At 42.1% G+C, this 24,220-nt stretch overlaps 1 protein-coding gene across 2 annotated transcripts in view; it reads left to right on the top strand.

Moving 5' to 3' along the window:
* Positions 1-24,220, top strand: part of TP53I11 (tumor protein p53 inducible protein 11) — an 83,536-nt gene that overhangs the window by 5,772 nt on the left and 53,544 nt on the right. Inside the window, exon 2 of one of the 2 annotated variants that reach the window (XM_063289647.1) lies at positions 10,260-10,372. The exons of the other annotated variant lie outside the window; for it this stretch is intronic. The gene's annotated coding sequence lies outside the window, so the exon portion shown is untranslated. The remainder of the gene's footprint in view (positions 1-10,259; positions 10,373-24,220) is intronic. 2 annotated transcript variants of the gene reach the window in all.

Raw genomic sequence — 24,220 nt, 5'->3', positions numbered from 1 at the left:
TATATGGCTATTGTTTGCCATATGAACTGTGTTACTAAGAAGCAGATGAAAATACTGCTGTGCTTAACGTATGTTTAGAAAGGCTCTTTGCTACTTCCATATGCTGGGTTTAGCAAATGTCTGTTTTACATTTTCCTCTTTAGAATGCCTAACCTTGCAGTGATGTTTGCCGTACTTACAGAATATCTGCATTTCGTCAGCAGTTCACAGATGAGATTGGCAGTTGCCAAAGGATGAAGTATAGATGAGATATTGCGTTAGATTTCACCCAAGAAAAATCTTTAGTTTAGCCACAGCACAGTTCTGTTTGTATCATTAAAAAAAAAACAACCTTCTTTTTCTTTTCTTTCAATTTTCAATCAGTTTTCCTTAATTCAGTCCTGCTGCTCTGATTACAGCTACCCCAAATCACCAGCCAGCAGGGCCAGTAGCTGGGAGTGATGGGAATTTAACACTTCTGAAGGACACAGTTGGGGAAATTTAGATTTAACACACATCTGAAAGTGATGGATGTGGAGTAGATGAACTGTCAGCATACCCTGAACGTATAAGACTTGGGCCATGCCCAGACAGACTTACTTTGACTCCAGGATCCTGGGAACTGCTTTGAAGCTAGTCTAGCTTTGCTCTTTAGGGGGATTGTGAAAGCCTTGGCAGATGATTGTTCAAGAAAGACTTGCATTTTTCCAGGTCCCCTGCAGCTGTGTTAGGACAGATTTATAAGCTACAACCATTGCCAGTGCTTTGTCAACATGAAACCTAACAGCAGTGAGAAACAGCTTGTGTTAAGAATGAGAAATTATAGGATGTTGATGAGAAGATAGTGGTTTTGATTTACATTCTGATTCAATGGCTCTTAACTTTTGGGATCCCTGTCTTTTTTATTTTTTTATTTTTTAGTCAATGTGCCTATTGCCATGTATATATTATGTGGGAAAGCTTCTGCATTTCTCAGGCAACACATCAATTAGTCCTTCTAAACTTGAGTTCAAATTTCTGCTTAGCTCACACTTTAAAAAAAGTCTGCGTTCCTCTAACAACATTGATAATAATGACTGATGAGGTAGTTTAGACTGAGAGTTATGCACATAAGCCTCTAATCACTTGCTAAGCTTTGAGCGAAATAATTTCTGGTCCAATTCTCCTGTTATTTACAACATCGTATTAGTCCCCAGCATATAGTTTGAAAACACTTCTGCCTTCACGTCCTTATGATCTTTATTGTGCTATTCATGGAGTATTTTTCTCAGAAAAGTGGCTTCTAATGCTCCTGTGAAATGAATCCATGGACATTGGCTGGCATTTTCCTATGCACTGATAATTCCATATTAGAATAAGAACACCAAAACTAAATGCTGGTATATTGGGCTTAAAGCCAGATGAAATGGCCTGGTAACTGTTTATACCATGGGAATGTTGCTTTAGAGAAGGAAGCATTTTTAAAATACCTACCTACAACCCATAGAAAAGATTAGCAGTAATGCAAGACTGAGTTATTTGCAGGGTTTAAACGCCAGCGCTGACGGACAGTAGACTGTCCTGTCTCCAGTCCATGGAAAAATGTTGACTAAACTAGCCATGGATCTTATTTTGACCCTGACTGTGGAATAATATTCACCACCACGCTGGAGGCTATCTATTAGCTTAAGCTCTCAGGATAGTATGTGTATGCAGCGTAAACAACTCAATACCTAAAACAGCCAAAGAGTTCATAGGAAGGCTGCCATACTGCCTCCAGCATTTCCTGCATGAGACAATTATCCTGCTCTCCATCATGGTAGGACGGGCCCTTGCTTTCTATTCATCCCTTGGAAATCCCTTCCTTGGCTGTTAGCCTTTTTCTTTTTTCGCTCAGATCAAATAACCACCAACAGTTCATGGAGATGTCATATAGCAGTGTTTTTCAAACTTGGGAACTTCTGGATGTGTGGACCTTGACTCCCAGAATTCCCCAGCCAGTCTACACATCTCAAAGTTGCCAGGTTTGAAAAAACACTATCATAAGGAAGCCTGCTAGTTGAGGACATCTCATTTCCCACCCTTGATGTTTTGGCTTGTTGGACACTAATAAGTACTCTGGATAGCTTTGAGCAGTGAGTTGGGATCTGGGTGGAGTGAGGGAAAGAATTCTACACATCATATGCTGCAGAGGTTCCTTTTATCAGAGTTCTTTATTTTGAACTTGCTTTTTTCTGAACAGAAAAGTCACAAAAAGTACTTTTAAAATAGGATCACACGCTTAATAAAATTCTTATAAAAAAAAAAAAGGATCGCACAACAAAGTTTACTTCTAAGTAGCATTTGATTATGTGTGCATTTTAGAAAATAAGTATTGATTGGACCTGAGCTTCACTTCCCATCACTGCAGGAATGTACATATAAAGTAGTCATTTTCTGTTGTAGGGGTTTAATTTAATTCTGTACCTTGCTTCCGTCACCCTTTGTATTTAAGCCTTACTGGGTACAGCCGTTGTGTCCTCTCCAGTGGTAACAATCCATAGGACAGGACTTGTTGCAATAATTCTCAGTGTTTGTTGTAGGGCTTCAGTCGCTAAGGGCATGCTTGACTTGAGCAGTGAAAATGTTTTGGGAGGAAACCAAGCCATCCTATTGCAAAACCTATTGAGTTCCTTTGCCCCATTTAAGAGAAAATAGTCTCTTGATCTGCCTGGCCCATAGCAGTAAAACTTAGGTCCTATGTAAGCATGAACAGTGAAGGGAAGAGTTAATTTCACAAACATTCTCTTTTTTAAAAGATGGTGAAGCTGTCAAGTCTTAGAAATGCGGCCACTGCAAAATGCTCCAAGAAAATTCCTAAACCTCCAGACCGCTGTACTGTACACGAGCCATACTTGACATACTCTCTGACTCGGCCTGGATGAAACACTGGATATATTTCATTCTGCTATTTTGTCTCATGCTGGCCCCAAGTAAACGGCATTTTTCATATGCCAGCCACTTCTTTTCCCCATTCCCTTGGAGTTTTGTGATAAGGATACCTGGAGTTGGGTATCTGCATGGGAAGCTGGTATAACCTCCTTTGGGCTGTGAAGGTTCTCTCATATTCCAGCATTGTACGAATCAGGCTCCAGAAAGAAGCTTAAAGGGAGAGAAGAATATTTTCTGGCTTCCAATGAGATATTTGGGTGTGTGTCCGTTCCCGTGAAGGATACCGGTTCACCTGGGGAGAATGTGCACGGTGTTACAGAAAAGAACATGTTGCATGTATATGTGTGTGTGTGTGTGTATACATATGGAGACAGTGGCATTCTAACGTAAAATATGATGTTTCAAGACATATATTTAAAAAACCAAACTGTGCTTGTTTTCCAAATCATACATCTCATACTTCCATCTTCCCAGTTTTCTGGAAGTTAATAGTGCTTACTGCTTTATTAGAATGAGCATTGTTGAGCCTGGTGAGGCTCATTCTAAGTGACTATGCTTAGAGGTGTAGCTTTAGACTGGAATACACTGAATACTTGCTAGGAAGTAAGTCTCTCTGAGATTTTCCAGCTGTACGTCCAGGCTATGCCCTTTGTGTCCTATGTTATTTTATTTTATTTTTTTAAGAGAACTGGGCCAAGCCCAGCAACAAAGCTGAAGTTGAAAATGAAAATCTAAGTTTCCTTGGCAGCCAAGTCCTACTGTTAGTATGGAGAGCATCCCTATTCACAGCTACAAATATGCAGGATTATGAATATCAGTCAGATTACAGGAAGTTCGGCTGATGCAGATAAAGTAAGTTTTCATTTGCTAAGTGATGACAGAAGCAGGAAGGACCTAACTGCTACTTGACCACCAGCAAACATTAGTAAATTGTTGTGGAGCCCTTAAAGGTCAACTTGGCGGTAGATGAGTATATCTTAATTTATGAGCAACATTCATTCATTTATTTTAGTATATACAAAAATTGACCTAGTTTGTTGTGGAGTGTTTGGTCAGAACTCCTTTTAAAAAAGATACTCAACAGCTGTTGGAAACAAGGTCCAAGAATAAAGTCTTCCATTGTTATAACAGTTGCTGAATATATGGAATTTGTGTAATACTTGAAAGGGGACTTTTATGGCAGTTCTATCCTAAATAAAGTATTCTTGGACTATTACTCATAATTTACATTGTGAATAAAAATAATTGGATGGCGTAGCCCAACACAATGAAGCACAAAAAGACAGACAATCCTGTTTTAGTCTTGTTACAGTTTACAAACCTAGCCACTCTTTGAATAGGTTCATGGCAGCCAGAAGCCTCTCCTTTCTAAGACGTTTGGTTGGTATTTGTTTTCCATAGGAAAACAATAAGTTGGCTTATGCTGGATGAGGTCACACATCATAGTAAGCCATAAGTGGTTCTAGTATAGTATGTGAATCTATTCACTGTAGGGTGTAAGTGAAGATTTTTAGCTTAGTGTAATGAATGAACCCAGGTACTGGGTTGCACATTGGTCCATTTAGCCTAGTATTGCCCACATTATCTACTAGAAGATCTTCAGAGTTTCAAGCAGGATTTTTATCCTAGTCATTCTTGAAGATTCTAGGGACTGAACCTGGAATCTTTGAAATGCAGTAAATGCCATAGAGCTATGGCACTCCTCAAAAGTATAGCTGGAGCAGGGAACATATAACCTTTTCAGCAAAGATCCTATGGGAGATATCTGATAGCAGGGCACCCAATGTTGTTCTTGAATTCTGTTTTGGACTTTTTCCCAGTAGCTCAAGGACTATACTATATATGGAAAAAGAATTTGATAAAAATCTGAGCATTGCGTGAAAGCTAATGGTCTGCCACAACTATCTACTTTTTTAGTCTGTGTCAACTGGGTAAAGAATGTAGATTAAGGTGGTAATAAAATTCAGGGCTTTCGGCTTTGGAAGGACATTCTGGATATATTGGCAGATATCTTAGGTCATATAGTAGTACAGGTCTGGAATAGTAAAATAGAAGCCACATTCCATTTGCCTACCCTCTTTTTCAGTAAAGTACTTAAGTCCAGTGTAATTATAGGTGCATCATATCAGCAAGTTTTTCCCCAATATGCATAATAACTTTTTTCCATTGATGGTCTGAGACGATTTGAAGCTCTAAAAGAAAGATAAATGCAGCTGATGAATTCTCTGTTATTTGAATTACTGTGAAGGGAATGAATTATATATTTACATTTAGTTAAACTGAAAATTATGGAAGTATGGACATGTCACCAGTCCATGTGACTTTGAAAGCAGGAACATTGCTTGTTTATTCATTCCAATTAAACTGAAAGTATATCAGCAGGATAACCCTCTAAAAATTGAACAGAATGGGAGCACATTTGGTATAGAGAGAGAAGCCAGCAAACCTAAGTTTGGCTTCAAAAATGGGTTGGATCAGGCTGAGAGGTGTTTAAAAACAACCCCTCCCCTCAAATCTCCCAATGGATCCCCATGGGAACGGTATTTGTCAGTGGCTTGGAATGTCAGTGACTGCTCCAATCTAAGCCTGCCTACCTCCTGGTCACATGACCCAGAGCATTTCATATGCAGCCCAACTATGCTTCCCAGTGCACACATGCTGTGATGATTGCCTTACTCTAAATAAAACTCTCAGACTCAAAATGGCGGGAGGCTAGGTGGCCTCATTGCTCTGGGACCTCGGATGATTCTTACTAGGTCCCCAAAGGCAGCCGACATAGAATGCAAGACGTGTTCCATGGATTCGATCTTGGATTCCAGGACTCTAATCCTGTCAGGTGTAGCGGAGTCCTCCAGTGCTGGACCTTCCGGCAGTGGGCTCCCTGATACATCTGGGTGCATCTCCCTCGGAGTGTCGGGCCAGCCGAGCTTCCATGTGGAGCGGGATGTGCCGGGTCGGGGGTCCACTAGGGCATCCCATAGAAATTGTTCCTGTGCCACCACGTCGTCTGGCGGGGGTTTCTTCGACCCCGCGGTAGAGTAGGAGTCCGCCAACTGAGGTGTTGCTTGGGCTGGGACAGGGCTTGGGTCCCTGCTCAGGAACGTCGACTCAGGGAGCTGTTCCGCCTGCTCCTCGGACTCCGTGGGATCCTTTCCCCCTTCAGCCATCACTAATTCCTCTTTCACAAGAAAATTTTCCAGTAAAGAGTAGCGAGGTTGGTTTGAAAAATGATTCCCAGCTTTATGTGATGATTGCCTTACTCTAAATAAAACTCTCAGACTCAAAATGGCAATTCAGGTTCTGGATTTATTTAGAAAAGAGTGCAAACAGGTAAAAAGCTGGGAATGAGAAAAGCACGCCTAAACTCAAACTTAATAGCTTCTTTGCAAACAGCAACCCACCCCCTCCCTCACATACAGTTCGCCCCACATTCCCAGGTGCTCCTAACAAGCTCTGCTGATCAACGGGCAAAACGACCTTGACATTTCAGAGATAGCCTAAACACATTCCTCCCGGCACAGTCCATCACGTCTCCCGTACAAGGCTCTCAGCAGCACCCTCCCAGCCCGGACACGTATCAGCACCTTGGCAAGCGAACCATTACGATGTAAACAAACACCGGAACGGTGAACATGACACATGCACCCAAACTCACACAGATGCAACACAAAGGGAGTGAAGAGACTCACACATGCAGATGCAAAATGTTACTTATTACACAGAAGAAAGTAAAGATTCCTCCTATGGCCACTGCTGGTAAAAAGTTTGGAAAGGATTCCGGAAGCCATGCATTGCCTTTTAATCTTTGTTGTTTATTCGTTTAGTCGCTTCCGACTCTTCGTGACTTCATGGACCAGCCCGCGCCAGAACTTCCTGTCGGTCGTCAACACCCCCAGCTCCCCCAGGGACGAGTCCGTCACCTCTAGAATATCATCCATCCACCTTGCCCTTGGTCGGCCCCTCTTCCTTTTGCCCTCCACTCTCCCTAGCATCAGCATCTTCCCCAGGGTGTCCTGTCTTCTCATTATGTGGCCAAAGTATTTCGGTTTTGCCTTTAATATCATTCCCTCAAGTGAGCAGTCTGGCTTTATTTCCTGGAGGATGGACTGGTTTGATCTTCTTGCAGTCCAAGGCACTCTCAGAATTTTCCTCCAACACCACAGTTCAAAAGCATCGATCTTCCTTCGCTCAGCCTTCCTTATGGTCCAACTCTCGCAGCCATATGTTACTACGGGGAACACCATTGCTTTAACTATGCGGACCTTTGTTGTCAGTGTGATGTCTCTGCTCTTAACTACTTTATCGAGATTTGTCATTGCTCTTCTCCCAAGGATTAAGCGTCTTCTGATTTCCTGACTGCAGTCAGCATCTGCAGTAATCTTCGCACCTAGAAATAGAAAGTCTTCCACTGCTTCTACATTTTCTTCCTCTATTTGCCAGTTATCAATCAAGCTGGTTGCCATAATCTTGATTTTTTTCAGGTTTAGCTGCAAGCCAGCTTTTGCACTTTCTTCTTTCACCTTCATCATAAGGCTCCTCAGTTCCTCTTTGCTTTCAGCCATCAAAGTGGTATCATCTGCATATCTGAGATTGTTAATGTTTCTTCCAGCAATTTTAACTCCAGCCTTGGATTCCTCAAGCCCAGCTTGTCGCATGATGTGTTCTGCGTACAAGTTGAATAGGTAGGGTGAGAGTATACAGCCCTGCCGTACTCCTTTCCCCATCTTAAACCAGTCCGTTGTTCCGTGGTCTGTTGTTACTGTTGCTACTTGGTCATTATACAGATTCTTCAGGAGGCATGCAAGATGACTTGGTATCCCCATACCACTAAGAACTTGCCACAATTTGTTATGGTCCACACAGTCAAAGGCTTTAGAATAGTCAATAAAACAGAAATAGATGTTTCTCTGAAACTCCCTGGCTTTTTCCATTATCTATCATATATTGGCAATTTGGTCCCTAGTTCCTCTGCCTTTTCTAAACCCAGCTTGTACATCTGGCAATTCTCGCTCCATGAATTGCTGAAGTCTACCTTGCAGGATCTTGAGCATTACCTTACTGGCATGTGAGATGAGTGCCACTGTTCGATAGTTTGAACATTCTTTAGTGTTTCCCTTTTTTGGTATGGGGATATAAGTTGATTTTTTCCAATCTGATGGCCATTCTTGTGTTTTCCAAATTTGCTGGCATATAGCATGCATTACCTTGACAGTATCATCTTGCAAGATTTTGAACAGTTCAGCTGGGATGCCGTCGTCTCCTGCTGCCTTGTTATTAGCAATGCTTCTTAAGGCCCATTCAACCTCACTCTTCAGGACGTCTGTCTCTAGCTCACTGACCACACCGTCAAAGCTATCCCCGATATTGTTATCCTTCCTATACAGGTCTTCCGTATATTCTTGCCACCTTTTCTTGATCTCTTCTTCTTCTGTTAGGTCCTTGCCATCTTTGTTTTTGATCATACCCATTTTTGCCTGGAATTTACCTCCGATGTTTCTAATTTTCTGGAAGAGGTCTCTTGTCCTTCCTGTTCTATTGTCTTCTTCCACATCCGCACATTGCTTGTTTAAAAATAATTCCTTATCTCTTCTGGGTAGCCTCTGGAATTTTGCATTTAATTGGGCATATCTTCCCCTATCACTGTTGCCTTTTGCTTTCCTTCTTTCTTGGGCTACTTCTAGTGTCTCAGCAGACAGCCATTTTGCCTTCTTGGTTTTCTCTTTCTTTGGGATGTATTTTGTTGCCGCCTCCTGAATAATGTTGCGAACTTCTGTCCATAGTTCTTCCGGGACCCTATCTACTAAGTCCAGTCCCTTAGATCTATTCTTCACCTTCACTGCATATTCCTTAAGAATATTAGTGAGCTCATATCTAGCTGATCTGTGGGTCTTCCCTAATCTCTTTAGTCTGATCCTAAATTGTGCAAGAAGAAGTTCATGATCTGAACTACAGTCAGCTCCAGGTCTTGTTTTTACCAACTGTATAGATGTCCGCCACCTTTGGCTGCAAAGGATGTAGTCAATCTGATTTCGATGTTGTCCATATGGTGAAGTCCATGTATAAAGTCGTCTCTTAGGTTGTTGGAAGAGAGTGTTTGTTATGCAGAGTGAATTGTCTTGGCAAAATTCTATCATCCTATGTCCTGCTTCATTTTGTTCTCCCAGGCCATGCTTACCTGTAATTCCAGGTGTCATTTGACTGCCCACCTTAACATTCCAGTCTCCTGTGATGAAAATAACATCTCTTTTAGGCGTGTTGTCCAGTAGGTGCTGCAGATCCTCATAGAACTGCTCTACTTCAGCTTCTTCAGCATTTGTGGTTGGGGCGTATATTTGGATCAGTGTGATGTTAGATGGCTTGCCCTGAATTCGAATTGAGATCATTCTATTGTTTTTTGGATTGTATCCAAGCACTGCTTTAGCCACTTGACTATTAATTATGAAGGCTACTCCATTTCTTCTGTGGTCCTCTTGTCCACAGTAGTAGATCTGGTGGTCATTTGATGTGAAGCGGCCCATTCCAGTCCATTTCAGTTCAGTTCACTGATACCCAAAATGTCTATCTTTAATCTTGACATCTGCCCAATAACCACATCCAATTTGCCCTGGCTCATAGATCTTACATTCCAGGTTCCAATGGTGTGTTGATCCTTAGAACATTGGATTCGCCGTTCACCACCAGCACCGTCGGCCGCTAGCCGTCCTTTCGGCTTTGAGCTAGCTGCGTCATCACGTCTGGGGCTAGTTGAACTCATCCTCTGTTCCTCCCCAGTAGCATTTTGACCATCTTCCGACCTGGGGGTATCATCGTCCGATGGTATACCGACATATCTCTGGTTGTACTGATCCATTTAGTTTTCACGGCAAGAATACTGGGGTGGGTTGCCATTACCTTCCCCAGGGATCGCATTTAGTCTGACCTCTCTGTCATGACCTTCCCGTCTTGGGTGGCCCTTCATGGTTTAGCTCATGGCATCATTGAGGTGCTCAAGCTCCAGCACCACGACAAGGTAACGATCCTTTGCTGAAGGCCTTTTAATCTAAAGTGTCTTTATTCGTACTATACAGGTAGTTCTCATTTAGCAACCACAATTGGGATCAGCAACTTGGTTGTTAAGTGAAGTGGTTTCTAAGTGAACCCACAACTGTGCCTATGATCTTGCTTCAGCTTTCCTTGGCTTTACAGACCTGCAAAGGTCGTAAATGCAAGGATTGGTTGCAAAGTTACTTTTTCATCACCGTCATAACTGCAAACAGTCTCTAAATGAGGCAGTCACTAAACGATGATTACCTATAGTACTTATTACTACTGCATTTAGTTATAAGTGCATAATAACTAAACGTACTACTATTACTACCTTGTTTTCATAGTTTTCTGGGGGTGAGGGGGACAAATGAGGAGCCATGCCACACAATATCATAGTACAAACCCCAAGACTTTCTGTTTGTGTCCAGTTAACAGAACACAAGAACAAAAGGCCAAGGTTTGTATTGTAACATCACATGGCATATTTCATTATTTTTGTGTCATTGTAGTTTGTTCTGGTTATGAGTGCTAGCTGACTTTGGCAGTTCTCAAATGTTAACCAGGATCAGTCCTAATAGTGCTTGGGTGGGGAGCCAGCTGGGAATGCCACTGCGTTTTCTTGGCTGGGAAGTTGAAAAAACAGTAATTCGGCCAGGACTATGAATGATTGTAGTCACTGTGAATCAAGCTCAACTCCAAGACATCTTTACCTTTCCTTTTCTTTAAACTAGATTTAAGTGGTCTACGTTTATGTACAGGTAGGTCTCAATTAGTGTGGTTAATGAATCCCACGAAATGGTCGCATTATTCAAATTTGCACTATTCAAGGTGATACTTCTATGGAACATAGAGTAATTGGTTCCAGCTCAATGGAAATAGGCAATTACATTTTTAAACATAAATTTCTATGTTTATTAATGAAATAACACTAAAAGAGGATAAACCCAGATCCAAAGCATACCTGCTATCTCCTGTATTCTGTTGTGGTTTTTCAAAATGAGCCTCTTTTTTGAGCTTTCCTCAAACGGAACCTTCCTCTTCTCCAGTTTGCAGACACATCAGTTAGCATCTAAAACCCCAGTGGCAATTGCACATGCACTAGCCTCAACCCTGTGTGCACTCGTCTTGCACTACCTGAATTTTGGCTCGACCTGGTCTCAATTCATAAAATGCACAAAAATGAATTTCGCCCTATTCAAACGCACACTCATCATGACCTATCTGTAGTTCTTGTTGACCGAGTGTGTGTGTTTTTTTAAATTGTAGAATCTCAGTGTTCCCATTTATTTTATCACACGTGTTTCTTTGTGAGTGCCTCTAGATCAGGCCTGCACAAACTCATAGAGGGAAAGGGACCCCATTAAAACAAATAAAAATAATAAATTTAAAAATAATTGTGGGACACAAAGCATGCTGATCAACTGGATCAATGGAGCTGGTGGTGTCAGCGAGGCCTGGAACCGTTGCAGGCACGCTGACGCGCAGCGTGTCTTTCAGGGCAACGGCAATGGGTCCTTCCAGGTGGCAGCAATGTTTGTCAGTGGTGGATTTACTGGGCTTTTTAAAAAATGCCGGCAGGCTTGATTTATAGTTAAATAGTTGGAAAACAGTCCTAGATGAAAACTGGAGAGGGGCAAGAAGAAATCCTATTTTCTGGGCCCCTGATATGGATGTCAGTGTGTTTGACAAACAGTGTGACATCTTGTGTGGTGAAATGCTGTGCAGTAGGTTCCTCGCTCCAGTTAAATTTAATCTTTTTAGTTTATTTTAATTAAACCTGTGAAAAGGGAATCCGTAAAGCGAAGTATAAGCACTACCTTTATTTCCATGGACACGTATGAGCCCCACATAAGTTCCAGCAGCAATTTCAGAAAATAAGAATAATTGATGCCAGTACTGTGTTGATTGGAACTTAGGTCCATCTACTGTACCTTCTGCCCAGCAAAAAGCTAAGAGGTGAGACTGGCCCCATCCTCGGCAACCTTCTGGAAGTCCATCAAAACATTGCTGTGTCAACAGGCTTGGGGAGCTCAGGGAAATGGAGAACTGGTGAGATGGCTACATTATCTGTAATACCGAAGATGCTCTCTTCTGGTCTTTTTAATAATATTGATTTTTTTTATCCTGGAATGCTTTTTAATGTTTTGTTTCTTTTTTATGGTCTGTTTTTTATTGTACGCCACCCAGAGTCACATTTGTGAGGTGGGTGACTATATAAACATGATGAATGCATGCATGCATGCATGCATAAAAGAAAACTGAAAGAAGGAGCTTCTTGAATTGTAAGAGCAAAATGAAAAGCAACCACAAAGTTTGTATTATATTTTGTGACAGATCATGCTCACCAAGACAGGCATTTTGCCTCAGGTTCACAAAATGCCAGCCCATCTACCAGCCTCCCAAATTGTGGTGACCCCTTTCTTAATCTATCATCAAATTTATTGGATGAACTTGGACAAGTATATTATCTTATTTGCACACAATGCTAACTCAAGTTTGCTTAATCATGGTGCATTTTCCAACCACAAGAAGTTGTCAAACCATGGTTTAGAATCTACCTAACATAAATCAAGCCATATTAGGTTTACCATGATATGTGAACCCTGTTTTTCCTCTCAGCTTAATTTATTTCATTGGAAGCTCTTGTGGATAAACTTGAAAGAGGTAAGAAAGAACTATTTATGCCACTTTAATTATAACTTTTTCACCTGTAATCTGCCTTTAATTTTATTTCTTTTGGGAGGCAGTTCAAATGTGGAACAAGAAATGTGCTTCAAAAATAGGTGTTCTTTATCCATCCTGCATAATTACACTATAGGTATACACACACATATACTCACCATATGTCTGGGTGTATGCATGGTTATGTATTCAGGATGTGCAAAATGGATGTCCTGTGCTTCAACATCATGTTTTGTATGGAGATGTCATACTTGCCTTAATGCTTTGATGTGTATGACAAGTGACATGGTTCACCTTGTGAAACATTGAGATGAAACCAATCTACTGCAAATTTTGTCTTCGCTCAAAGAAAGTGGCTTCTGCCCTTGCACTTTGCACTCATAGAAGCCATTTTCTATGAGTGAAGAGAAGCGATGCAGCCTCTTTGTTGCTTAGAAAGGAGGTGGGGGGTTAGAAGCTTCTAAAGAGCATTTCTAGATTCATACATAATGTGTAATTTTCCCAATTAAGGGAATCAGACATTTACTTCACTTTTCATTTGTAAATTCCATTTATTGCAGGGGGTTCCCTTTATTCTCTTCTCTGTTGTTTACTCCCAATCCAAAACAAATTTGGGCAATTGGAGGAAAAAGCATTAAAAAAAGCATTTTTTATTCCATAGTTTTAGTGCAATTGAAGTCTCAGGATATGGAGGGATCATTCAAGAAGTATGCAGATTACGTTATTTGAAAGCCCTTACCTGTATTTTCTTTGGTGACAGTAATACCTGATGATGCAGTTAGAAAATTCTCTCTTCCTGTTAATGTGTTTGCAAGCAGCATAGATAACTGATTACAAATCAATCTCTTTTCACATCTGTATTTTTGCTAAAACAAAACTGAAGGAATTAAAGTCTTTTTGTAAGAGATACAGGTATTCCTCATTTAATGACCATTCATTTAGCAACCTTCCAGAGTTATGCCACCAAAACCAACTTATGGCCGTTCCTCACACTTAACAACCATCACAGCATCCCCATGGTCACATGATCATGATTCAGGTACTTGGCATCAGTCGTGCATTTATAATGTTTGCAGCATCCCGCAATCATGTGATTGTCATTTTCAACCTTCCCATCCGGCTTCCGATAAGCAAAATCAATAGGGAACCACGTGATTCACTTAACGACCACCGCAAAAATGATCATAAATCGAGTCTGGGTTCGCTTAACGACTGCATTGCTTAGCAACCTAAATTCTGTCCCAATTGTGGTCGTTAAGTGAGGACTACCTGTACAGAAATAGCCTTTTGGGACATTTTAGCTCTCTGATGTGTTTAGATTCCTGAAAGATCAAAGAGTTAAAATGGTCCCCAATTTTTTTTTTTACATTATACCTGTTAGCAAAAGTCCAAACCAATGTTCCGTTGCAATGTAATCATATTGGCTACTTTACAGAATAGTTTATTTATTTTGTAGAGCATGGCAATAAAGCTAGATTCTCTCTCCCCAGTATTAATTTACTGTAGATATTCAGAATTCATCTTAATTTTTATTACTGATTAACATATTCTACGGATATACTCTTACCCATAGCACAATGTTACAAAGGGAGGGTAATGCTCCTGTCTTCTAATACCTGTACAGTTGCATATACCTGTTAAGTGTTCTATCATTTTTAATTAACAAAATAGTGGGCAGCTGGGCGTGCAGACCTTGTGTTACATACGTACATACAAAGGCTATAGAGAGACCACACACATGGAAATTCTAGGTTCAAGGGCTTTGTAGAAACAGCTTGTAACTTGGACACTACATTAAATTTGTAGAGGTTGAAACAGGCCAGAAAATACATTATTGATTTATCTCTTCCTCCCCAGAAGTACACATCTGTGTACATCAAGTACATTTACTTCTGCTGGGAGGTTCTGAATAGGTGTTGTTGTTGTTTATTCATTTAGTCGCTTTTGACTCTTCGTGACTTCATGGACCAGCCCACGCCAGAGCTTCCTGTCAGTCGTCAACACCCCCAGCTCCCCCAGGGACGAGTCCATCACCTCTAGAATATCATCCATCCACCTTGCCCTTGGTCGGCCCCTCTTCCTTTTGCCCTCCACTCTCCCTAGCATCAGCATCTTCTCCAGGGTGTCCTGTCTTCTCATTATGTGGCCAAAGTATTTCAGTTTTGCCTTTAATATCATTCCCTCAAGTGAGCAGTCTGGCTTTATTTCCTGGAGGATGGACTGGTTGAATCTTCTTGCAGTCCAAGGCGCTCTCAGAATTTTCCTCCAACACCACAGTTCCAAAGCATCGATCTTCCTTCTTTCAGCCTTCCTTATGTTCCAGCTCTCGCAGCCATATGTTACTATGGGGAACACCATTGCTTTAACTATGCAGACCTTTGTTGTCAGTGTGATGTCTCTGCTCTTAACTATTTTATCGAGATTTGTCATTGCTCTTCTCCCAAGGATTAAGCATCTTCTGATTTCCTGACTGCAGTCAGCATCTGCAGTAATCTTCGCACCTAGAAATAGAAAGTCTTCCACTGCTTCTACATTTTCTTCCTCTATTTGCCAGTTATCAATCAAGCTGGTTGCCATAATCTTGATTTTTTTCAGGTTTAGCTGCAAGCCAGCTTTTGCACTTTCTTCTTTCACCTTCATCATAAGGCTCCTCAGTTCCTCTTTGCTTTCAGCCATCAAAGTGGTATCATCTGCATATCTGAGATTGTTAATGTTTCTTCCAGCAATTTTAACTCCAGCCTTGGATTCCTCAAGCCCAGCTTGTCGCATGATGTGTTCTGCGTACAAGTTGAATAGGTAGGGTGAGAGTATACAGCCCTGCCGTACTCCTTTCCCCATCTTAAACCAGTCCGTTGTTCCGTGGTCTGTTGTTACTGTTGCTGCTTGGTTGTTATACAGATTCTTCAGGAGGCATGCAAGATGACTTGGTATCCCCATACCACTAAGAACTTGCCACAATTTGTTATGGTCCACACAGTCAAAGGCTTTAGAATAGTCAATAAAACAGAAATAGATGTTTCTCTGAAACTCCCTGGCTTTTTCCATTATCCATCGGATATTGGCAATTTGGTCCCTAGTTCCTCTGCCTTTTCTAAACCCAGCTTGTACATCTGGCAATTCTCGCTCCATGAACTGCTGAAGTCTACCTTGCAGGATCTTGAGCATTACCTTACTGGCATGTGAGATGAGTGCCACTGTTCGATAGTTTGAACATTCTTTAGTGTTTCCCTTTTTTGGTAAGTTGATTTTTTCCAATCTGATGGCCATTCTTGTGTTTTCCAAATTTGCTGGCATATAGCATGCATTACCTTGACAGTACCATCTTGCAAGATTTTGAACAGTTCAGCTGGGATGCCGTCGTCTCCTGCTGCCTTGTTATTAGCCATGCTTCTTAAGGCCCATTCAACCTCACTCTTCAGGATGTCTGTCTCTAGCTCACTGACCACACCGTCAAAGCTATCCCCGATATTGTCATCCTTCCTATACAGGTCTTCCGTATATTCTTGCCACCTTTTCTTGATCTCTTCTTCTTCTGTTAGGTCCTTGCCATCTTTGTTTTTGATCATACCCATTTTTGCCTGGAATTTACCTCCGATGTTTCTAATTTTCTGGAAGAGGTCTCTTGTCCTTCCTATTCTATTGTCTTCTTCCACTTCCATGCATTGCTTGTTTAAAAATAATTCCTTATCTCTTCTGGCTAACCTCTGGAATTTTGCATTTAATTGGGCATATCTCCCCCTATCACTGTTGCCTTTTGCTTTCCTTCTTTCTTGGGCTACTTCTAGTGTCTCAGCAGACAGCCATTTTGCCTTCTTGGTTTTCTCTTTCTTTGGGATGTATTTTGTTGCCGCCTCCTGAATAATGTTGCGAACTTCTGTCCATAGTTCTTCTGGGACCCTATCTACTAAGTCCAGTCCCTTAGATCTATTCTTCACCTTCACTGCATATTCCTTAGGAATATTAGTGAGCTCATATCTAGCTGATCTGTGGGTCTTCCCTAATCTCTTTAGTCTGATCCTAAATTGTGCAAGAAGAAGTTCATGATCTGAACTACAGTCAGCTCCAGGCCTTGTTTTTACCCACTGTACAGATGTCCGCCATCTTTGGCTGCAAAGGATGTAGTCAATCTGATTTCGGTGTTGTCCATCTGGTGAAGTCCATGTATAAAGCCGTCTCTTAGGTTGTTGGAAGAGAGTTTTGTTATGCAGAGTGAGTTGTCTTGGCAAAATTCTATCAGCCTATGTCCTGCTTCATTTTGTTCTCCCAGGCCATGCTTACCTGTAATTCCAGGTGTCATTTGACTGCCCACCTTAGCATTCCAGTCTCCTGTGATGAAAATAACATCTCTTTTAGGCGTGTTGTCCAGTAGGTGCTGCAGATCCTCATAGAACTGCTCTACTTCAGCTTCTTCAGCATCTGTGGTTGGGGCATATATTTGGATCAGTGTGATGTTAGATGGCTTGGCCTGAATTCAAATTGAGATCATTCTATCGTTTTTTGGATTGTATCCAAGCACTGCTTTAGCCACTTGACTATTAATTATGAAGGCTACTCCATTTCTTCTGTGGTCCTCTTGTCCACAGTAGTAGATCTGGTGGTCATTTGATGTGAAGTGGCCCATTCCAGTCCATTTCAATTCACTGATGCCCAAAATGTCTATCTTTAATCTTGACATCTCCCCAATAACCACATCCAATTTGCCCTGGCTCATAGATCTTACATTCCAGGTTCCAATGGTGTGTTGATCCTTGTTGTTGTTTATTCATTTAGTCGCTTCCGACTCTTCATGACTCCATGGACCAGCCCACGCCAGAGCTTCCTGTCGGTCGTCAACATCCCCAGCTCCCCCAGGGACGAGTCCGTCACCTCTAGAATATCATCCATCCACCTTGCCCTTGGTCGGCCCCTCTTCCTTTTGCCTTCCACTCACCCTAGCATCAGCATCTTCTCCAGGGTGTCCTGTCTTCTCATTATGTGGCCAAAGTATTTCAGTTTTGCCTTTAATACCATTCCCTCAAGTGAGCAGTCTGGCTTTATTTCCTGGAGGAAATAAAGGACTGGTTGGATCTTCTTGCGGTCCAAGGCACTCTCAGAACTTTCCTCCAACACCACAGTTCAAAAGCATCGATCTTCCTTCTCTCAGCCTTCCTCACGGTCCAGCTCTCGCAGCCATATGTTACTACGGGGAACACCATTGCTTTAACTATGCGGACCTTTGTTGTCAGTGTGATGTCTCTGCTCTTAACTATTTTATCGAGATTTGTCATTGCTCTTCTCCCAAGGATTAAGCGTCTTCTGATTTCCTGACTGCAGTCAGCATCTGCAGTAATCTTCGCACCTAGGAATACAAAGTCTTTCACTGCTTCTACATTTTCTCCCTCTATTTGCCAGTTATCAATCAAACTGGTTGGCATAATCTTGGTTTTTTTGAGGTTTAGCTGCAAGCCAGCTTTTGCACTTTCTTCTTTCACCTTCATCATAAGGCTCCTCAGTTCCTCTTTGCTTTCAGCCATCAAAGTGGTATCATCTGCATATCTGAGATTGTTAATGTTTCTTCCAGCAATTTTAACTCCCGCCTTGGATTCCTAAAGGCCAGCTTGTCGCATGATGTGTTCTGCATACAAGTTGAATAGGTAGGGTGAGAGTATACAGCCCTGCCGTACTCCTTTCCCAATCTTAAACCAGTCCGTTGTTCCGTGGTCTGTTCTTACTGTTGCTACTTGGTCGTTATACAGATTCTTCAGGAGGCAGACAAGATGACTTGGTATCCCCATACCACTAAGAACTTGCCACAATTTGTTATGGTCCACACAGTCAAAGGCTTTAGAATAGTCAATAAAACAGAAATAGATGTTCTTCTGAAACTCCCTGGCTTTTTCGATTATCCAGTGGATATTGGCAATTTGATCCCTAGTTCCTCCGCCTTTTCTAAACCCAGCTTGTACATCTGGCAATTCTCGCTCCATGAACTGCTGAAGTCTACCTTGCAGGATCTTGAGCATTACCTTACTGGCATGTGAAATGAGTGCCACTGTTCGATAGTTTGAACAGTCTTTAGTGTTTCCCTTTTTTGGTATGGGGATATAAGTTGATTTTTTCCAATCTGATGGCCATTCTTGTGTTTTCCAAATTTGCTGGCATATAGCATGCATTACCTTGACAGCATCATCTTGCAAGATTTTGAACAGTTCAGCTGGGATGCCGTCGTCTCCTGCTGCCTTGTTATTAGCAATGCTTCTTAAGGCCCACTCAACCTCACTCTTCAGGATGTCTGGCTCTAGCTCACTGACCACACCATCAAAGCTATCCCCGATATTGTTATCCTTCCTATACAGGTCTTCCGTATATTCTTGCCACCTTTTCTTGATCTCTTCTTCTTCTGTTAGGTCCTTGCCATCTTTGTTTTTGATCATACCCATTTTTGCCTGGAATTTACCTCCAATGTTTCTAATTTTCTGGAAGAGGTCTCTTGTCCTTCCTATTCTATTGTCTTCTTCCACTTCCGCGCATTGCTTGTTTAAAAATAATTCCTTATCTCTTCTGGCTAACCTCTGGAATTTTGCATTTAATTGGGCATATCTCCCCCTATCACTGTTGCCTTTTGCTTTCCTTCTTTCTTGGGCTACTTCTAGTGTCTCAGCAGACAGCCATTTTGCCTTCTTGGTTTTCTCTTTCTTTGGGATGTATTTTGTTGCCGCCTCCTGAACAATGCTGCGAGCTTCTGTCCATAGTTCTTCCGGGACCCTATCTACTAAGTCCAGTCCCTTAAATCTATTCTTCACCTCCACTGCATATTCCTTAGGAATATTAGTGAGCTCATATCTAGCTGATCTGTGGGTCTTCCCTAATCTCTTTAGTCTGATCCTAAATTGTGCAAGAAGAAGTTCGTGATCTGAACTACAGTCAGCTCCAGGCCTTGTTTTTACCCACTGTACAGATGTTCGCCACCTTTGGCTGCAAAGGATGTAGTTAATCTGATTTCGGTGTTGTCCATCTGGTGAAGTCCATGTATAAAGCCGTCTCTTAGGTTGTTGGAAGAGAGTGTTTGTTATGCAGAGTGAATTGTCTTGGCAAAATTCTATCAGCCTATGTCCTGCTTCATTTTGTTCTCCCAGGCCATACTTACCTGTAATTCGAGGTGTCATTTGACTGCCCACCTTAGCATTCCAGTCTCCTGTGATGAAAATAACATCTCTTTTAGGCGTGTTGTCCAGTAGGTGCTGCAGATCCTCATAGAACTGCTCTACTTCAGCTTCTTCAGCATTTGTGGTTGGGGCGTATATTTGGATCACTGTGATGTTAGATGGCTTGCCCTGAATTCGAATTGAGATCATTCTGTTGTTTTTTGGGTTGTATCCAAGCACTGCTTTAGCCACTTGACTATTAATTATGAAGGCTACTCCATTTCTTCTGTGGTCCTCTTGTCCACAGTAGTAGATCTGGTGGTCATTTGATGTGAAGTGGCCCATTCCAGTCCATTTCAGTTCACTGATGCCCAGAATGTCTATCTTTAATCTTGACATCTCACCAATAACCACATCCAATTTGCCCTGGCTCATAGATCTTACATTCCAGGTTCCAATGGTGTGTTGATCCTTAGAACATCGGATTCGCCGTTCACCACCAGCACCGTCGGCCCCTAGCCGTCCTTTCGGCTTTGAGCTAGCTGCATCATCACGTCTGGGGCTATTTGAACTCATCCTCTGTTCCTCCCCAGTAGCATTTTGACCATCTTCCGACCTGGGGGTATCATCTTCCGATGGTATACCGACATATCTCTGGTTGTACTGATCCATTTAGTTTTCACGGCAAGAATACTGGGGTGGGTTGCCATTGCCTTCCCCAGGGATCGTGTTTAGTCTGACCTCTCTGTCATGACCTTCCCGTCTTGGGTGGCCCTTCATGGTTTAGCTCATGGCATCATTGAGGTGCTCAAGCTCCAGCACCACAACAAGGTAACGATCCTTTGCTGAAGTCTGAATAGGTAGGAAGTGAGAAATCTTACTTGCTGGATTCATCCATATATCTGCCTTAGGTAAAAGTAAAGGTTTCCCTTGACGTAAAGTCCAGTCGTGTCCGACTCTAGGGGGCGGTGCTCATCTCCGTTTCAAAGCCTTGGAGCCGGCGTTGTCCATAGGACACTTCCGGGTCATGTGGCCAGCATGACTCACGGAACGCCGTTACCTTCCCGCCGAAGCGGTACCAATTAATCTACTCACATTTGCATGTTTTCGAACTGCTTGGTGTGCAGGAGCTGGGACGAGCAACGGGAGCTCACCCCGCCGCACGGTTTCGAACCGCCGACCTTCCGATCGACAGCTCAGCGGTTTAACCCGCAGCACCACCGCGTCCATATCTGCCTTATGTACAAATAAAAATAGGTGGTTGCTTATTTCTAATAGTAAAGAAGACATGCTGACAAGGTTTGCTGAATCTGTCTCCTTTCTTCCCAGTTAATCCAAAACCAGATGTGTGTTGGGTACTAAAATAAGATGGCTTGAGCAATGGACTGAAGGGAGATGTAGAATTGAAAAGGCAACTGGTTTGATATCCATTACCTGTGCACTCACTGCTTCCAGTCTCTTTTCATATACATGAATAGAAATTTATGCCCACTGCAGTTGCATATACTTATTCATGATTAGTAAACAATATATTGAGAGCTAGTTTGGTGTAGTGGTTAAGGCACCAGGCTAGAAAGCGGGAGACCAGGAGTTCTAGTTCTGCCTAAGGCACAAAGTCAGCTTGGTGGCCTTGGGCCAGTTACTCTCTCTCAGCCCTGGGAAGCAGGAGGCAATGGCAAACCACTTTCAAAACCTATAGCAGTACACTTTCAAAACTGCTGACAAAAAACCCTGCAGGGACTAGTTAGCAGGAGTCAAGATTGACTTGAAGGCACCAAAAACAAACAAAAAACCCCACACATTATATTGGTCAGTGCATCTTCTGTGTTGTAAGACCATATATTACGTTCTTGTCTAATTTGTACACAGAGTATATTATTTGCTTACTTGTTTGTTTTTTACAGCAACTTTATACTACCAGCTCCTCAACAACTCCTGGTGATTTTCAGAAAGCCAATATAAAAGCAATCCTAAACATACCCTCATTCTAACAACCTGGCATCCAGACAGCAACTTCCATTACTCTTCAACAATTAACAGCTAAAAGCCCTGTGGAGCAGCTGTTTTCATCACTTTCTGAAAGCCTGTTAGGGAAGGGCACTGTTCAGATTTCCAAGGCAGTCTGTTCCAGAGTGCTGTGGCATAACCTGAAAAAGAGCATGTTCTAGGACCCACTCCCCTGATCTCATATGGGGGTGCAATCTCAACTTCCTCACCTGGAATGAATGAACTGGATGTGCCATGTTCTGTCTGAAGCAAGTGTTCCTACAAAAACCTAAACACCAAGCCATAAAGAGAGAAACCAGTGCAAAACAGTATTCCCTACTTGTAGCCCTTGCTGACAACCTAGAAGATTACCACGGCCTCTGAGAATTCTAATAGGACCAGAGGGATGCTTTTCCCCCATCCAAGTCTGTATGTATTTATCAGGGCAACTAAGGCAATTTCCAACCCACGCCCAGATCTGAATCTTGATTGAAAAGACTCCAGATAATCCATTTTATCTAGGATTGTTTATAGTTGGAGCACCAATACTCTCTTAACAATCTCATCAACAAAAGAAAGATAGGAGACGGGGTGATAGATATCAATATTGGCTGGATCTAGGCTCAGTCTTTTCAGGAGGGGCTGCATAACCATCTTCCTCAAGGAGAGGGTATAATCACCTTCCATTGAGAGGCAGTGACTAGTTCCCAGATTCAATTTCTCACCACCCCTTTGTGCCTCCTCAAAGAGCCAGGTAGGGCATGGGTCAAGACTTCACATGGCTGACCTCATATTAGAGATCACCCCACCTACTTCCTTGGAGTTTGGAAGCCTAAATGAATTTCCATTAACTTGCCAGATGTTAGCTTGCTAATTATCTGATCCAATTCTGCCCATGTGGAATACAGATCAGAGAGAATAAGGCCATATTTTCCCTAGAAAATGTTGCCTCAAGATTTCACTATAGCTCTCAGGAAGATCTTCCTGTTGCCCATGCCCCAAAAGGGCATTTCTTGAAAGGGCCGCAGAGGCACTGTCTGCAGATGCAGTATGGGTGAAAAAGATGCTTGCTTTGCTACCCTTATTGCCATAGTATAGGTCTGAATATATATTCTTATCTGCATCAAATCCAATCATTCATGGTCTTCTTTCACCAGTGTTCCAAGTGTTTCTTCTATTGCTTTGTCTCCCAGAATTCCTCAATGAACCAAGGAGTTCCTCAAGAGCAGAATACAGAGAGAGGCTCCTTAGGGGATGATCTCATCAAACTCTTATTTTCTGCATGTTCCAGAGATTGACCAGGTACTCAACAGGACTGCCTGCCAGGTTGTGGGGAATATCCCCAAATGCCCTTTGGAATCCATCCTGTTCCATCAGATGCCTGGGAAGACCATCTTAATTTCTCCTCCCACCCTATGAGGGCTCTCTGAAGCAATGAGTTACAAAGCAGCCAGGGACTGATTTGGCTATGGCAAATCTCAAGTCCACCAATTTCAGATCACATGTGAACTGCTTGGAAGTCAACATATGGTTGCTTGTGTGCATTGGGATTGAGTTAGTTTGGGACATGCCTCTGGTTACCATTATGGCTATCAACTCTTGAACCCTCTCAGAGTCCTGCCTTTTGGCACAGAGATTGAAGTTCCCCAGTACTAAAAGCTAGAATACTCCATTGCCAGCCTCCAAATACATTCTAGAAGGTTGGGGAGAGATCCCACCAGGCAACAAGATGGGTGGTGCACAACCAGTCTTCCTAATTTGTCCCTAAGATGCAACATCACAAACTAGCATTCACAGTAAGCACCTGGTCGTTGCCAGACTGTCATGGCTATTGTGCTTCTCCTCTGGAATCATGGCTGGATCACCACATGAAACCCAACTAGGACTTGTCATACATACATACATACATATATACATACATACATAAATACAATATGCTATGCATACATTCTCTCTCTGGTTCTCACTAGGGCCAAGAAGAATATATTCCCCACTAATAAAAATAAGGCACTGGGTAATTTCAGAATTGATATTACAGATAGAAAGGTGCCTATTTAACTGTGAAAAACAGAACTAGAAAGATAGCTATTGATGTATTCTTTATTCTTTATCCATGATCATAGCAAAGCAGGGATACAAAATAAACTTACAATAAAGTAATAAAATTGATGTGTCTTAAAAGTGTAAAACCATTGCATATTAAACTTGGGAACAGCAAGAACAATCAGTATTTTGCACTCAGAAGATGTCTGTGTATATGTTGGGAAACTTGCCAGTTTAAACATGCCCTGGCCCCTCTAATTTTTTAAATGTGAACAATAACATTTTGATTGTGTGGGTGTAGTGGGAAGTAATGAAGGCTGATAACTATGCCCATATCTCTCATAGACAGCCCCACTGAGCATGATAGAACTCAACTCATTTCTAAGTTTGGCACTCAGTGGAATTCCTTTTGCCGCCTGCTTCCTTTGCTGTCTTCAACTGGAAGTTGGTCTGATCAAGCTTATTTGGAG

The sequence above is a fragment of the Candoia aspera genome, chromosome 1 (assembly GCF_035149785.1).
Source record: "Candoia aspera isolate rCanAsp1 chromosome 1, rCanAsp1.hap2, whole genome shotgun sequence".
Classification (NCBI taxonomy): Eukaryota; Metazoa; Chordata; class Lepidosauria; order Squamata; family Boidae; genus Candoia; species Candoia aspera.
The sequence above is the reverse complement of the archived record's forward strand: the minus strand, read 5'-3'. Positions and strand labels throughout refer to the sequence as shown.